Source organism: Cygnus olor, chromosome 20, assembly GCF_009769625.2.
Source record: "Cygnus olor isolate bCygOlo1 chromosome 20, bCygOlo1.pri.v2, whole genome shotgun sequence".
Lineage (NCBI taxonomy): Eukaryota > Metazoa > Chordata > Aves > Anseriformes > Anatidae > Cygnus > Cygnus olor.
The window spans coordinates 11688467-11705373 of NC_049188.1; the positions used below are offsets into that span (position 1 = coordinate 11688467).

Below are 16907 nucleotides of genomic sequence, written 5' to 3' on the forward strand. Positions count from 1 at the left end.
TATTATTTTATGTAATTAAGACTGAAAAGTAAGCAACTGAAATTCCTTTCCACACCACTACCATCGATAGAAAGATATTAACTTTGATGAAAGCCCTCGAAAATCACAAGCATTTTGGCTGCTGCTCCAAAAAAATAATAGTATTGACATTTCATTTCATGCAAAGCAACATTCAATCGCTCCTGTCAGCCACGTGTCAGTTTGCCTTGCATGAGATGCCAGAACCACTTGGAAGCGCTTAGCACAGTTCCAGGAAACTTCACCTAGCAGGTGTGATGCAGTGTTCACTATTTCCTGGGCGCGATCACTAGTTTCTGGTGTTGCAAAAGCAGCAGCAGCACTCTGGTGTGCCTTTCTGTCATGCTGCAAGTCCCTTTCCACTGTTGTCTCTGTTCTTCTGGAATTGTCCAGACTTCTGACTTTCTGCACATCCAGTTGGACAGGTAAGGGGACACAACCATCTGTACGAGAAGTTATTATCAATGGCTGTTTTCTGTAACAGTCTCAGAGCAACCATGCACTGAAAATAACCTTTCAGACATTAGTTCTTTCTCTCCAGTCAACTGCAATGATGGAATCAATAAAGATAAGGTTCTTTCTTCAATCTGAATGTTCATTCTTAATATTGCAATATGCTTTTTCACTTGAGGTTTCCCAAATTTAATGAATATTTAGTAATGTGTTTTTCCCTTAGCTTCTCTTAGGACTTAAAGCAATGTGATATAATGGTTATTATCCTACTTCACAGCCTGACTGATATCCGGATGTAATAACAGTTAATTCACCTCTACAATTGTGGACAATCCAGGGACTAGTAATGCCGATGAAAAGAACATCATTGATTTAAATTGACCATATCAGATAATGCCCCTGATTTCGGGAAATGTGCTTAAATGTAGCCTGGAATACAGTTCAGCTTAAACACAGATTAAGTACCTATGTGATGTGACTTAAAATGGTACTTGTCATTATATCTGGAGTTCACGTGTTTAAGTATTTTCCTAAAACAAAATGTTTAAGTTTCCTGTTACAAGAGTGTCATTTACTAGCACGTTTCCAAGGCACAGATAGGCAGTAGGTAAAAGCTCCTTGATACCAGAGCAAAGAGACTGTTCCTATTGTTGACCAACCCATTTATATTCCAACTTTAACTGAACTGTATTATGCTTCAACATATTTTGTGTAAATGTGTGGTTTGTATGAAAAACTGAGCATTTCCAGGTCCGCTTCCTGATTATTAACTCGGAATACTGCAAAGAGGGTACGTAAAATAACTATTTCCTTCATGCACTTTTTCCTTATGCCAGCACGTGTGTTCCTTGGGACCCCAGGCAACTATACTCACTCCTTCCCAATGCTTGTACACAGTGAGCACATAAGGCCTTCCTACCCTCAAATCCCAGTGCTTTATTCTACATCCACCTGATTAAACCGCAGCCCCAAGAGCCTTGAAGAGACAGGCAGAAATTGCTCTTACCGCTTACAGCCATGTTGGGATTAGGACCGTGCTGAAGACTCATCCCCTCTGCTCCGTCAGGAGGACCTGAAGGGTGGTTACTACAGCACAGCTGTTACTGCACTGTGCTTTAGCAAAGGACAGTTTTTCTTCCCTTCTAGCTTTTGTGTTACAACACCCTCTCTAGCCAAATCAAATGTTTGTTATTTTCAGCTTTTGCTACTTCAAATAAATAAGTAAATAAAACCCAGCAGAATAAAAACATCCATGTGCAGAAACAAGGGTGTGAAGCATAACAGGCTTTGGCAACTGAAGCCTGTGAAGGGTGTTTCCTGAATGCAACCTGTGAGGTGAGAGAGAGACTGTATTAGAGGTGAGCAGGATTCCAGAATCCTTTCGTCATCTCAGCAATGCTCAGAGCCCCACGGCTCAGTCCTACCCCCAAGCTGCCCAGCAGCAGATGCGGAGCTACAGGACACGGAACGGGGCTGTCAGCCCCACAGCATCTGCACTGCCAGTCTCGGAAGCGCTGCCGGAGCGGTGTGACCCTGGGGACACCAGTGCCACCGCCTCACCTCGACAGCTTTCTCTGCTGAGACACTGAACGAAGTTGGTGGTGGCGTGGCGTGGCTCAGCTCAGAGGGGCCACAGAGGCACACCTTCTGGTCAGTCTTTGCTTTTTAAAAAACACGACTTTTGTCTCCACTTCCGAAAGCAGTCTCAAGTTCGCAACACGTTGCACGAAAGAGAAGGAAGAAGAAGCTGTTGCTGAATAACATTTTTTTCTGGCCACCCGGTGTGCCAATTTTCTCAGAAAAATGAGTAATTCTAATGGGCAGTGCAAAACAATAGATTGCACCAAGATAAGTAGTTTGACAGGAAAGGTTTGATTTGAATTCAAAGAGGAAAAAAGGTGGTAGAACCTAAGCGAGATGGCTAACCATGGAGTAGGCTTTGCTGTAAGTGAAGTGAAAAGGCTAATTCATCAGGCTGTAATGAGAATCTCATTGTCATTCGTCTTTTATGTGAACATTTGCAGGCAAGAGCCTGGACATCAGGGGAAAGCCCTGTAATTAATTTATCTCTGTTGTGCAAAAAGTAACAGATCTGAGTGATGGGTTCTGTCCCAGCACAGCTGCCTCAGATAAAAATCAAGCAGATTAGTTATAGGTCTGATTTCTACCTTCCTTCAAAGGAAAAAAAAATAGCTGCAGAAAAATTGGAAGCATGAAAAATACATACTTCAGAAAAGCAGAGAGAGAAATTTACCTCCAAGAAATCACATCAGTGAGAACTAAAACTCTCTTCAAATCAGGAGGAGGGAGGTTGGGAAGCAGAATTTATTTGCAGTGGGACAATTTTATTGTCTACCTCAAGGTATCAAGTTAGGATTAAGACCAAATAATGGAGGCAGCGATCAAAGCAATTTACCATGGATAATTTGCCCTCAACTTCAGTCTTTGCATATTCAGAAGACAAAGTCATCTCCCTACAACTGCAAAGCCCTGGTTTACTCTCTGTTGCAATGGCTTTAATCAAGGTCCTTTTATTAAAAAAAAAAGTGCTTGTATTAAGGTGCAGTCAAAGCACTGGAGAACCTGACTTCACACAATTCATACAGCTCCAAGCTTTGGGACATAAACTGACATCTAGCTGCAGGCCGTTAGTGAGGAGTTTCCCCTCTGCAAGGAGAGGCTCTGCTGCTGAAGCTACGACTTCCCACACTTCTTGGGATTCTGGGAGATGTGGACGGCTGGTTTCATCCATGGTAGCAGATGTAGTGGAGGATTTCAAAACACCAGTGCATTTCTAGCTTCAGCTGTCCCCTTGCACTTGCCAGAAAAGCTGCAGAATGGCCCCGAGCCTCTGCTGCCAGCAGCAGCCCCCAGTGCGGAGGCTCAGCACGGAGAACGGGTGCACCCAGAGTGTCCTGCAGTGACCACCCCCCCCGAGGAGCCGTGGGGCAGAGAAAGCTGGGAGGCATGGGACGGCCAGACACCCTGGCCTTTCTCACAGCTCCCGGGGTTTAACACGATCCTTAGATGAGTCTTTTTAAGAGCGCAATTTGCCAGCAGACTGCAGCGCATCGCTCCACCAGAGAGGTGGGCCTGCGCATCCCCAGAGCCCCACGCATCCCGCGTGCCCACTGCCAGGGGCCTCTGCAGGCTGCGAGCTTCCTGCGCTGCAGCTTGAGGCGGCTCCGGTACCGCAGGGCGAGCTCTCCAGCTCACTTCATCATCATTTATCACTGCTGGCCAAACACAGCGATCGGAGGATTAACAACAATCACATTAAGCTCAGCGAGTTAAACTTCTCACCCAGCAGGACGGCGAGCTTTCCAGTTCAGATAACAACAGGCTCTTCTGTGACCGAGGATGCGATATGTTCAGTGCTGCTGCTGAGGCGGGGTGGTGGCTGCTTCAGCACTGCTTCGGCAGCGGTGTCAGCACTGAAGCAGGCACCACCCCGCCACCCGTTTCATCACCACCTATTTTAGCTGAGATGCTCCTCTTCTGACAGGAAGAATGATCTGTCCCCCTGCCTAAACAACCACATTTAATACACAGTCCCTTTAAAACCCCTCCAAGTGCCATGAGATAATTCCTTCCTCAGCTATCTAGTAGGATGCGCATGCTACAGTAGCCCTGCTCTGTATTCCAGCCCTGAGTAACTGAAGTTTGCCTCGAGGGTATCATTTCTCTGCAGCTGAAGTCAACAGCAAAATATTCATTGACTTCAGTGCTCCCAGACTATGCCTTGAAAAGAAACCATCCAAATGAAGTGAAACAAAAGAAATAAAAGGACACGGCCCAGAGGAAGTGGATTTAGACCCCCTGCCTCCTGCTGCAATTTCAATCTCAGAATTTTAAGATGTTAAAAAGAAATTAAAAAACAAAACAAATATTTCTGCAAGCTGTCCTCGCTTCTTTGGACCAGATGTTACAAACAGGATCAGGATTTGCAGGTAAGTACTGGCGCTCCACTGAGATCAGGTACCACCGCAACTAGCCACCTTAGGGTGGGAGGGGGCTTGGAGCATCTACTCATAACCTCACATCTGCTGTGCTAAAATATACATTGCATCTTTCAGGAAAAAATATAAATTAGATCTAGAAAATATGAGCTCCTGCTGTAGAGCTCACATCTCAACCTGGAGACATCAAATCAGATCAGAACAGGGCAACAACTTGGGAGCCAACGAGGTAATGAAGCAAAGCCTGTCACTGGTTGCTCAAAGGGAGAACATCCTCAACAACCTGAGAATGGATATGAAATGAGGCAAGCCCCCTGAATTCACACTTGATGGCTGATTTCCACATGCTGTGGGACCTCGTTTCTGACCTAGGAGACAACACTGAGCACCCCAGCTAATGCCCACGCTGTGCCTGTATGGTACGAACAGGCTTAAAAACACTAGGGAAAAAAAAGTCCTGTGAGATCTGTTGATGATCAGCACAAAACAGTCCTGAAATTGACAGCTGCCCATAAAGTTAATCAACAACATGATGGCATGAGAGAGAGAAGAGTTCAACATGATTTTATTTGTTTTAGCAGCAATAAATCTGAGTGAAAATTGCAGAGAACCTGCTGATCTCTGCATTCAAGCTGGGTCAGGGTTCCCAAGAAATGACTAAATGATGATCATATAAAAGTAATTCTGCAGGAGCATCAGAGGACTCAGAGGAATGGTGGAGAATTGCCTGAACTGCCCAAATACAGGCCACAGAGACGATTCATGCCCTTCAGCAGCTTCTCATCCAGAGATGTACTTGCTCTGGGTCCAGCTGAACATGTGCATTTAATAGCGAGCACATGAAGACCGCCCTGTTGTCAGAAGGCTTCCCACTTTGCAGCACCAAACCCCAGGTGGATAAACGAGCAAGTGAGTATAAAGACAAGGGAGCGGGACAGTCGGGTCTGCATAAATTAGTAGTCAGAGCAGATAATGTATCAATACGTAAAGAGAAGAAAGAGCAGACCGGGTCGCTGTTTGTGGCCAACACATTAGGTGAGCTTATTAGAGAGACAAGAAGGAAATTACAGTCAGTGGAAAATGAGGTAGCTGATGTCTGGAAATGGAGAAACATCCTGTTGACCACGACAGACTCACCAGGCTTCTCCCGCTCTGCACAGGGATCACATGGGGCCAGAAGGTAGAACTGAATTTTAGAAAGAGGAAAGCACAGCAAGACAGAAACAGAAAAGGCACAGAAACACTGACAAGTCGTCCCCCCCCCAAAAAAAAAAAAAAAAAAAAAGCTAAAGCAACTTGAGTATGTTCCTAGCTTCTAAGAGACGGTGATCTTACTTTTTCTACTTCACATCATCATGCAACTCTTCAGATTAAAAAAACAAACACAGAATGCTAGCAAATACACTGATACAATCCACAAAGTTGCAGTTCTCTAGTGAATTTATATTTTCTTTTCCATTTGCTGGTGTGTTTGGAAGTCAGCCTGCAAAGATGTTCTTGCCAGCTGGGAAATCCCAGAGGACATGTTCCTTCCTCTGCTTTGCTGGCAACCATGAGAAAAATTATAATGAATGACCTCTTTTCTTTTTCCCTTCTGCACCAGCTGGCTCCAATACCCTTTCCCAACCTCTGCCTGCATCCTCTGCTAAAACAGAATCTTATTTCCTAGATAAACAGACTTCTCGAGATAATGCTTAATTAGGAAAAAAAAGTAAAGGAAATTTTTGCATGGCCTTTCCTCTTTTAAATGCACTTAGTCCTTTGTTTTAAAAGCTATTGAAATAAACCATTTTCCTCTCTTCTGTTAATCCCATCTCTGCACATCCTTCTAAACTGGCCACACCGAATTCCATTAGATAACCTTCAAACGGGGGAAGTGGGGCTCTGTGGGATTTCTCTGATGAAAAATTTTTACCAGAACAAAAACACTGAATCAATCTTCTGAAAAACATACAGAGAAAAACAAAAAAACACACACAAAAACACACACACACACAAAAACAGCAGATTTTTAACTGTTTTTTCTTGATTCTCTATGTCAACTGAATTTTGACAGAGTTGAATTCAGCTTTTTCTGGACGGTGACCCACTTCTTTCACCTTGGCCCTCCAGGAGGAGGCATCCCTTGGGGAACGTTCACCTCCGCAGCCCCCAGGGCACCACGCCACACCACAGGCAGCGCCCCTGCCCGCTCCCCCCAGGGCTCCGAGCAGAGCCTGCAGCACAGCAGAAGGGAGCTGGGAGTTACACGCTTCTGAAAGGAAAGCTGCCTGGACTGAGAAGTGTTTGACCTTTCGAGATTCAGACTCTTACTGGCTCACACCTCAAGCAGAAAAACCTTACACACATACAGATGCAGAAGAATGAACTTCATGGGTTATATTTATTTTTCTTAACAATGATTACCTTTACAATGCCAAGTGGTAGGCCATCTAAATAGCCACACAGCCAAGAACGAAGCTTTGCTGTAAACCTTGGCTGCAAGTCCTCCACGCCAGCACTGACCATGGCTGGCATGCAGCAAGGAGAGAATGTGGCTCATGGTTCTGTCGAGAGACATGGCTAAAAGACAAGAAAAACTTCAGAAGGAAGAACTCAGCCTTTAGAACAGCCAAGAGGATGATGGTTCTGCAAAAAATGGTACTGGATGGAAGATCTCCCCCCTTTCCTTCTTCATGAGTTTTCCCCCCCGCCCCGTTTTCAGGTGTTTTGGTTCAACTCCAGTTTGCTCCCTCAGGATGACAGGTTACTTAGCCACTGAAATTAAAGTTCAATTGTTGTATTAATATTGATGCTATCATTGTGTGAATCATGATTCTAGTAGAAGGAATAATTTCACTTTCTTTAAAATATTGATTTTGGAAAGATACCAAAGTGTAGGCATATGGGGCTCAATTCCTGCTGTCAGAGCAACTCAGGAGAGCATCACTAGATATGCCGGGGCACAATGGAGATCAGAAAGAGCAGAGGGAAATTCTAGGCTAGTGTTTCAATACACCCACCCTCAGCTGAGTGCACAAATTCAGAATGGCACAAAAACGTTATTACATTTGAATGAGTTGATGCTCTCCTCCTGTGCACAGGAGCATTTGATGACAGAGCCCTATCAAGTTGTCACTTGCACTTATTGCTGTAACCCACTGGATAAATCAGCTCACCTTTCAACTTTCTGAATGTTGAAAGCATTTAGGAAATTAAGGCCCGATTTTCTTTTTCTACCTTTTTCCTCCTTTGCTAAAGCCTGTCACATTTCAGTTAAAATGTTTCAAATTTTCTTCTCCGCTTTCACAACCCTTTCCTGAACTAGTTCATTTAAGAAAGAAAGAAAAGAAAGAAGTCAAACACTTTTTGCATCAGCATTTCATTGTCACTGAACGCGTTTCTCTTGGAGCCCTCTTGGTTTCATTGAGACTAACTGAGGAGACACAAGCTCCCAGCACAATGAAAATATGATTTTGCTGTTTTGCAAAACTTCTGCCTAGGCCAACGGGCTTACACTGCCAGCCGTGCAGGAAAGGTTTTTAGTTAAGTCTTTGCTGGAACGATGCATCTCCCCCTCCCTGTATCTGCGCCCATGGACAGAAGCCGTTGATGGGTACTAAACAAGTAGAAATTACCCAAGTCTCCCATGTTTACAGTTGGCAGTAGCAACTTTTCGTTTATCTAGTTTTAAATGACACAATGGAATACACAATTTTTCTCTTGGCAGAAGAATTCTGCACATCCGCATCTGAAGACTGTCCCCTGATGCTTACTCCTCACAGGAGCGCAGCTGTTTGGAGGAGCTCACCTCATCTGGAGGTCAGCTCCCTTACACTGCACAGATAGCCATGGGAGACTTCCAAGGCTATGAACATGGGTGTCACAAACCCTGTCAGAAATTGTCAAGAATAAGGTCAGAAATGGAAAGTAGTCATGGACGTAGAGCCCTCTTCAAACAAAGACTGACTCAGAATACTTGCCACATAAAATGCAAGAAATAGGTTATATAAGTAACATTCTGTGAAAGTTTCTTTAATGGTTGTGCTTTGACACATCTTTAAGATCATAAACGTCATTCTTTTTAATGTTTTTGGTAAGACTTGTAATGAAAAAAGACAATTCTGAAGTTCTGACATTAATAAGTCTATTGTAAAAAGGTCACCTTCCCCTAAGAATGTTTTATTATCAGTGGAGCAGAATAGCTCTGAATATGTAATGACTTTTATCGGATGATTGCCCTGTATTCTTTTCTAAAGAAAGACGACTTTAGATGTTGATAATTTACATATAAGCACTGAAGTGCTTGGCAGCAGAAAAACAAACCGGTTCAGATAAATTAATTATAGAACAGCTATAGAAGATGCATGAAAATTAACTTCTGATCTTCATATGTCTCTAAGAGATACTAAAAATCACCACAGGACCAACTGACCTCCAGGACTCAGCTGAAGTAAGAAATGTGCAGTAGAGAGATTCAGTTTCTGTATAAATAATTGCAAAACCTGTGTCTCATTTGCACGTTGTTTTTCCACTTTGGTGTAGAAACTCCACCATTCATATTTAGCAGTATATAAAGGATCAGGAGGTGCACAGAGAAAATATATTAATTTTAATGACACCAAGAACTCAGGCTAACAACTAAGACCAAAAACTATACATAAAACCAGAATAAACTGAAGGCCGCTGTCCCACTGACCTTACAGACTGGGAGCGACAACTGGGAACCACATGGACAGGAGCAAAGCAGGGACACGGAGGGCACGTGAAGCCATCGAGCCATCTGTGAGCACGGCACTGAAGGGTTTACGCGTCAGGGAGAGAACCAATCCTGCCTGGTAGCCGAAGCGACTTCGCAGTTCAGAAGTGCTCCTCCTGTCTCTGTCATGGCACAGTGGCAGCTCCCCTGAAAACGATGCACGTTTTGCCACTCTTTTCAAATTAGGTTTCCCCAGGAGAACTGTGTGTTCCTAAACAGCTATGCCAAAGCTTGTTTGTTGTTTTGAGTCATTAAATTACATTGCACCTAATTACTCCCAATCTACCACCAATGAAGATCTTTTCCAACAAATGCTGCCTCTGTTTAGAAACCGTTTTTATATACTAATGGTTTTTATCTCAAGAAAGCTTTTCAAAGACCGTTTAAACAACATCATGCTCCATTTGGCAGGGACACACATGGTGTAAGTATATTTTTAATTCATTTTTTCAAGAAAAAATGTTTTTGTAAGAGTGCTATCTAGGACAATAGCACAAAAGCTTCGCCTTGTGCAAAGGCCATTTACCTGGGGGCCATTTAAATGAATTTCATCAGTGAGACTTTGCCGTGTCAATCCATTAGTATTTCAAAGCAAACTGTATAGATAGATTAACAAAGGCTGCTACTTGTTGCAAACCAGTAGCGCCTGCCTCCACCCTAAAAGCCACTTCCCTGTTCTACAGGTGGGGAGGAATACAGGTACGGGTGAACTGGGGGGTTGTTCCATTTCATCTCAGCACTTGGAAGCGACCAGGCTACCATTAGTGGCACCAGTTTAAGAAATTATCCTCTGTACATTTCTGTTAATCCCAGGCACGTGCATTTCCAAGCAGGTTCAAAGACTGAGAGCCAAGCGATGCAATCTGCTGCCCAGAGAGGTTATGGCATCTCCAAAAATCAGGGTCTTCAGGAAAGTGTACGCAAACATGCAGAAACAACTCAGTTTAACCAGCCCTGTGTAGGGAGGAGGGTGCGCGTTAGACAACCGATATTTCTCAGCAGTATGCCATCTTCCATCAAGATGTCCAGTTCTTTTTACATGCCAAGGTATCAGAGAACGAACAGGAACAGTTTTGAGGCATAAGTGAGAGTCTGAGAAAGGGGTGTGGAAAAGAAACAGAAAACCCTAAGGGCAGGACTGGCACATCATCTGCCTTATCAAAAAGTTGGTAGGATTTAAACTGCAAGGAGAAGCAAGGCTGAACTAGGAGAAGCGAAGACAAAGGCAATTCAGCCTGCAGTAAGAGCATGAGAATATGCAACTCTCCTGCAGATCTTTATGAATCAGATTAGCTGAAGTTAGATTCTTAAGGTGCTTCCAAGCATGCCCTATGTCATTTGCACCAATTACAGGGCTGTCGTCCAGTCTGCCTTCCAGTTCGGAGCTTAATGTGAAACAGGAGGAGCCTTAACATCTTTGTACGAGGAAATGAGTATTTAACCTGATTTTTCCAAATCCTAATTGCATCCTTATTTTTCCTAATACTGAGCTAATAAATGGGGCATTTCAGATTTTACTGTGGAACTTCAGCACACCGTTAAAAAAAACAACCTCACCACCACAACAGATTAAGCAACCATTAGGTATACTGCTCATTCTCAGCCAATGCAACTCAAAAGCCGTGTTTCACAGATGGGTTTAGCAATTGATGTTCTGCGTGGGCAGGAGCAGCAGGGTGGGCTGATTAAAACAGAGTAACAACATCATTTGGGGCTGCTTTTTCCATTTCATTGTAAGTTTGAGACAGTTTGTGCTTTCTCCTTTGTCACCAGTGCATCTTTTCAGATGGAAAAAAATCCTGCTACAGTGACTGCATCCCCAGAACCCAGTTAACTCATGAATGAAGCAATGACATTTAAGGCCATGGGCACTGGGGTGTTTGTGTTAAACTGAGCTCCCTCATGTCTCCATTAAAGAATGAACCACTGACAGATTTAAACATTTTTATGGTTTCTATGAAACTTGCTTCATTTTTCATCCTGCCATGGATGAAACACTTTCTTAATGCCTTTTACATCAAAGAAATCATTTCTTTACGTGGTATCATCCCATCTGCTTTCCATTCCCAATCTTTGTTCCCTTAGAAGGCTTAGCATCAGTTGGTATTCAGTGAAGAAACTGTCATTACTTTTATTAATTATATCACATTGCTCAACACCCAAGATAAGGGGATTACTGTCCTCAGTACCAAACACAAGTAGACACAGTTCTCATCAGAAGAGAGAGACCGAGAGGAGTAGATAAACAAGACCAGGGGCTTTGCCAGTAAAAGATGCCTTTTTAATCAGCACTTCTATGCTCTGAACTCTGCTTAGAGCCCTGACAATAAAATAATACGTTGCTACCAGCAGAAGCAATGCGTCTCCCCAGGCACTACTCCTGTCCTGGCATTGCCATGCTGCATGTACGTGTGCAAGTATTCACTCACACTCATTTCTCCCTGCAATATCAGCGTACACAGCCATTGCTTTCCTGTCTCAATATCTCCATTGAGTTTCAAAAATTCACAGATATGCACTTGCAAAGCTAATTTGTATGTCGTTGGCTGAATTTAGTCAAACCCCAGTAAGAATAGATAAAAGGTCACGCTCAGAGGCTGCTAAGGAGATACAGAAACCTAAATATGTCTGAGAAGAGATTGTCAAGCAGGCAGGTAGGACCCGCAGCATGTCTGGAGGAGCTAGAGGTGTCTTTGAGCCCCGATGCTGCTGCTGCACTGCCCAGAACACCCAAGGCAAATGCAGGTGTTCACCCGCCACATTCAGCGGGGGCCCTGGCAGCAAACAGCGACTGCCACACGTACACACAGGAGGGAAGGTCCTTTTATTATGGTGACTTAGAGGAGAGCAGCAAGGGTGTAAGGCTTAAGCAGCTTTTCTAAAGCATGCAGCAGAGCTCAGAGTGGAACACGAGCACCTCAAATTCAAGTATTTGTTCATGTGTTGGACAGTCTTTTTTTTTTTTTTTTTTAATGGTACCAGCCTGCAACAGCACAAATTTCCAGCTCTTCAGCATTTAATAAATAAATAAATCAGTATATCTTTTAATATCTGTTGACCTCTAGAACAAAATCCCTCTAACCAATGATTTTGCACTGCAACAGTAGAAGACTCCTGCTCAGCTTACTGAGGCTGCGATCTTCAGAATACAGCTAGCATAGCAAAAGCAACAAGACTTGGATGATAATTTGTTCTGTAAGTACCGTGATATCAGAGCTTCTCCCTGCAAATCTGCAAACTCCAGCAGCTGCAGTGGAGTGTGAGAAACCCCAGAATGCATCAGAGCAAAATAAAAATTGAAGAGAGTAATACTGTCCTTCTGACATTGCAGCTAGTCACGTTTCAATTCCCACTATGTATTTCTAAAGAACCAGTAAAAAAAAAAAAAAAAGCCTATTCAATGAAATTTGATTTACCTCTACTCATTCAGTTCCCATATATCAAAGGCAGTACAATCTATGTAATTGACAGCCGGTCTGGGACCTTCTCTACAGCTTTGGGAAAGAAACAAGACAGAGATACCTACACCCTCACTTCACCTGGAGCTAGAAGTTTGCAAATCACAAGCACTGAATTTGGGAAGGATGGCTAACAGCGATACAGCCTTTAGACTGAGAAAACTGTACACGGAGAGAAAACTTGGGGGTGCTGCTGCTTCCTTTTGTCTCCCTCTTTTTTTTTTTGTGATGGTGTTTTTTTTGTTGATTTTATTTATTTAAGAGGAATAGACCTGGAAAAGGACATACCTGTACAGCCCAATTCCCAATTGCACGTTTCAGTTTTGAGCCCAGAGATGAACAGGCTGCAGCAGAGTGAATTGTTACAGTAACACTGAAAATTCAAGAGAACTCATTATCCTAAATTTAATTGTTCCTTCCAAAAATTCCATCAGACTCATAATGTTGGTTCCTTTTTTGACAAGGTTTAAGCTCCTCCAGAGAGCAGCTGTACAATAGCAATAACAATGATAAAATTGCTGTCTAAAGCTCCACTGGACATCAGAAATAAGTAGACTAAATTCACACTTACAGCTACTTTTTAAAGAAAATTATCATCGTACCATAATGGTAGAGCTTACGATACATCCTTACAGAGTTAACTAAACACCAGCTTACTGTAAACGGACTGCTAGCCTTTCAAACACAGGCCTCTGAAGGGTCTGAATCACAGCGTTGATGAGAAAACTGACTACGAAGCTAAACAAAACTCATTATTTTGATAGATATAAACTATCTGAAAAAGAGCTACAAGAAAAAATGAAGTATTCACAAATTCACACTGAAGGGAAGAAATATATTTAGCCAAAAACATCAAGATGGGATTATTTTTTTGATAGTCATACAGCATAGCAAGTGTACAGAAGCTCTCTCTCATAACCATGGCCCACAATTTTTTCAGCACACGCGGCATTCCAAATGCTGAATGCTGTTAAATAAGAATTTATGTAGTGTCTAGGACCTGGCTGACTGCTCTCTCACCGTGAACTTCTTCCATGGGACCAGAGGTGCTGGAACCACTATAATTACCTTTGTGTCCTGGCATTTCTCAGTCCTGGAAGGCAGAAAACCACAGAAGCTGATCCGCACTGGGCAGACTATTCCCATGATGGGCCTCGTGTGCTCTGTTAGACAACAGATGGTTTAGCAAAGAAAATGAAAATCTTCAGGATACTCCACTTTTCTTACCAGAGGCCGTGTTTAGATAATATTCTAATCACCATGAAAAACATGGTCACCTTCCTGCGAAATCTCAGTTCATCCACCTCAAACACTGATCCACTGAAATCGTAGTCAGAGGCTGCTTTATGAAGTATATGGGTTATACAGTACTGTTTTATGCTTCATTTACCTGCTTGCCACTGTGTGACACGAACAAATGAACCATGAGGACTCTTTCATCAGGTAATGGCAGGGGGGAGGGACATATATATATTATCATATACATAAATACACACTGGATAGAGCATATATGTGTGTGCATATATATACACATGACACACACCTATCTGACCTGCACAGAAATTTTAGGGGCACATAGGACAAACAAGAAAGGAAATCCTAATCTACTGCTTTTCCTTTCTCATGCTGATCAAATAGTCATAACTGAGTATACAAGAACAGTATTTTGTTTGTATTAAAAGTTTAATAGGCTGGGGTGTTGGCAAATTCCCAAGTTTTCTTCAGGAACATAAAAACCTGAAATTTTATCCCAAAGTGTTACCGTCTCTAGTTTTGGAAACCGTCGGTTTCCTGTCCATCACACTGCTCCTGCCCAGTGGTGCAACGTGCCAGCCAGGCACACTCAGCCTACACCACCCCATGCAACCATCAAGGTCCAGAACGCAGTCCTGCAACACCAACAGATAGACCACAGAGAGCTGATCGCAGGTTCTCTGGAGGACAGACCTTTTATGCACAGAGTCTTTTCAAGCCACTGCAGGTTTCAGATAAGAGATAGAGGAATTTATTCACACTTCTTGCAAGTCATATTTGACTGGGATTCTTGTATTTCTCAGAGGATTGTACTGTCAGGTGATGCACAAATGTTATGCATTTAAACAGTCTGTTTTGCAGTATCGTACCCATTTAAGTTGGCTTTATTACACTTCCGTGTGTTGCACATACTCAGCTTGACTTTCTTCTCACAGAATTTCATAGATATAGAACCCACTTATTGCATATCTTAATTCTATTGCCTGAACGCTAGGCGGGAGCAGCCATCTTAGCAAGACTCCTCCAATACAGAGAAATACTCCTGATACAGAGATTCCTCTGATACAGAAAAATATTATTATTCCTTCACAAAAGCACTGAACGCAAAGAGTTGGACTCAATGATCCTCATGGGTCCCTTCCAACTCTGGATATTCCGCAATTCTGTGACCTGCAAAAACTAGGCATAGGTTTCATCTGAATCTCAGGCCTAACATGTGAGGGCACAATTCCCGCTGCACAGCTGACTTCTCGGTCAGGTCTAGCTCATCAGCACGCCCAGCTTCACCAGTCAAGGCCCTTGCTGCCCCTGTGCACACGTGGGTCTGCCTGTGCTTTTTCAGCACATCGCTGCACCTCAGACCCATGCAGCCCTCCTTGCCTATGTCCCATGGATGGGACTAGCGCTAACCCCGTGAGATGGGCGCCCACAGCTCTGCCCGCGTACTGCAGAAGGGTTCAGAGGCTCCAGGGGCTGGGGACAGCAGTGCTCACTGTCACGCTTCAGGTCCCTGGGTACAAGGGCACCTGTCGATACCCGAAGGCCCACACATCTCCACTGCTGCTTTAGCCATAGCCAGAACCCAGCCTGCTGTCTCTTTTACAGTACATTTTGCTTTTCTGACTTTTGAGTAGACAACCAACAACACCAAAAAAAAGGCACTGCACAAAACAAAGCGTCATACCCGCCATACACAATAATTCTACCGCTCGCTACCGGCTTTCATTTTATCAAGCAACGATAATCCTAGATAACAAACAAAAAATGGGAGGGGAGGGGTTCCAGGGAGCAGAGTCATGCTTTGCACTGGAAGGGTGAGAGGACGAGCAAGCATTGGTTCCCCCCCACACCCTGCAGTTAGAGCAGGGCAGGTTCAGCAGTCAGCACCTCGGGGGTACCCGCAGACGTCAGCAGCATCACAGACAGGCAGGCACTGGGGTTTCCCACGGCAAGGCTGCCTAACGGTTTGGAAGCATCCATTTCTAGAAACACCTGCTCACTCCTCTCCTCTGCACTGCACGGCTCCCCTGCTAGGATCGGAGGCAGCCACTGACACGGGACAGCTGCGCAGGGCACCGCAGGCGGACGCCGGGGGCTGGGGGTCTCCAGCCTAGGCCCAGTGCCTCGCCCCCCGGCCCAAGCAGCCCCGGGCAGCACCACAGCCGCAGGCCCAGGCGGCGCGCACGGCGTCTGTCCCGCAAGCACAGTGCGGTGCCGCGCGGCTCAGCGTGGGTGAGGCAAAGCTGCCAGTTACCTCAGAGCAGCCCTTGCTGCGTGCTCTCACGTTAAAATATGGCCCTCGTGACCCAGTGAGGCCTAATCAAAACCAGTATCACCAAATTCCCAGTTCCCCTGGCCTGCTGGAAGCATAAGAAAACCAGGAGAAAATTCACTGCCACAGATGCAGAGGCACAGATGCAGGACACTGATGAGGTCAGTGTTCCCGAAGGAACTTGAAACAGCAGCAAAGCTTAGGACAGAAAACCAACTGCACACGAGTTACGCAGAAGGAATTAGAACCCTCGGGACTCGCACACCTACCTTAAACCACGGCAGATTTTCTCGGTTAACACTTCTCTGGTCACGGGTACCCCCCGCTGCAGGCCCACGCGGAGGCAGGCCCCACGAGCACGGCGAGCGGCCGCGGCACAGCCCCGCAGCGGACGCCCCTCACCTGCCCGCCCGGGAGCCGCGCGCGCAGCCCCCCGGCCCCGCCGCCACCTCGCCGCCGGCGCGAAGCCTCCAGAAGCCCCCGGAGGGGGCGCGAGGCCCCCCGAAGGCAGAGGGGCGGCGGCGGCTCCAGAGCGCCCAGCACCCAGCCGTACCTGCGGGGCTGGGTACGCCGGATCTGCCGTCAACACTTCCATCCTTTAATCTCACACGGTTACTACAGAAAAATCGCCGTACGCAGAGGCCCGCGTTTAGGAAAACACCTTAAAAAGTACCTCAAGGCAACGCCTCTCCTCAGCGAAGGAACCCCCTGCGTGCTGAGACTGGCAAGACTTAGCGCATCGGAGTTTTCTTGAG

The 16907-nt window shown here is 44.9% G+C and overlaps 2 long non-coding RNA genes across 4 annotated transcripts in view; both read right to left on the reverse strand.

Annotated features, from left to right (window-relative positions):
• Nucleotides 1-16907, reverse strand: part of LOC121057733 — a 175622-nt gene that overhangs the window by 85691 nt on the left and 73024 nt on the right. The window lies entirely within an intron of this gene.
• LOC121057734 lies at nucleotides 10-2201 on the reverse strand. 2 transcript variants are annotated; one of them, XR_005813916.1, is made up of 3 exons: nucleotides 2032-2201; nucleotides 1478-1799; nucleotides 10-563 (listed from the first exon to the last, which is right to left on the reverse strand). It is a non-coding gene; the product is annotated as an uncharacterized LOC121057734 (long non-coding RNA). The 2 variants fall into 2 exon arrangements; XR_005813915.1 differs by having other exon boundaries at nucleotides 16-461; nucleotides 2032-2199.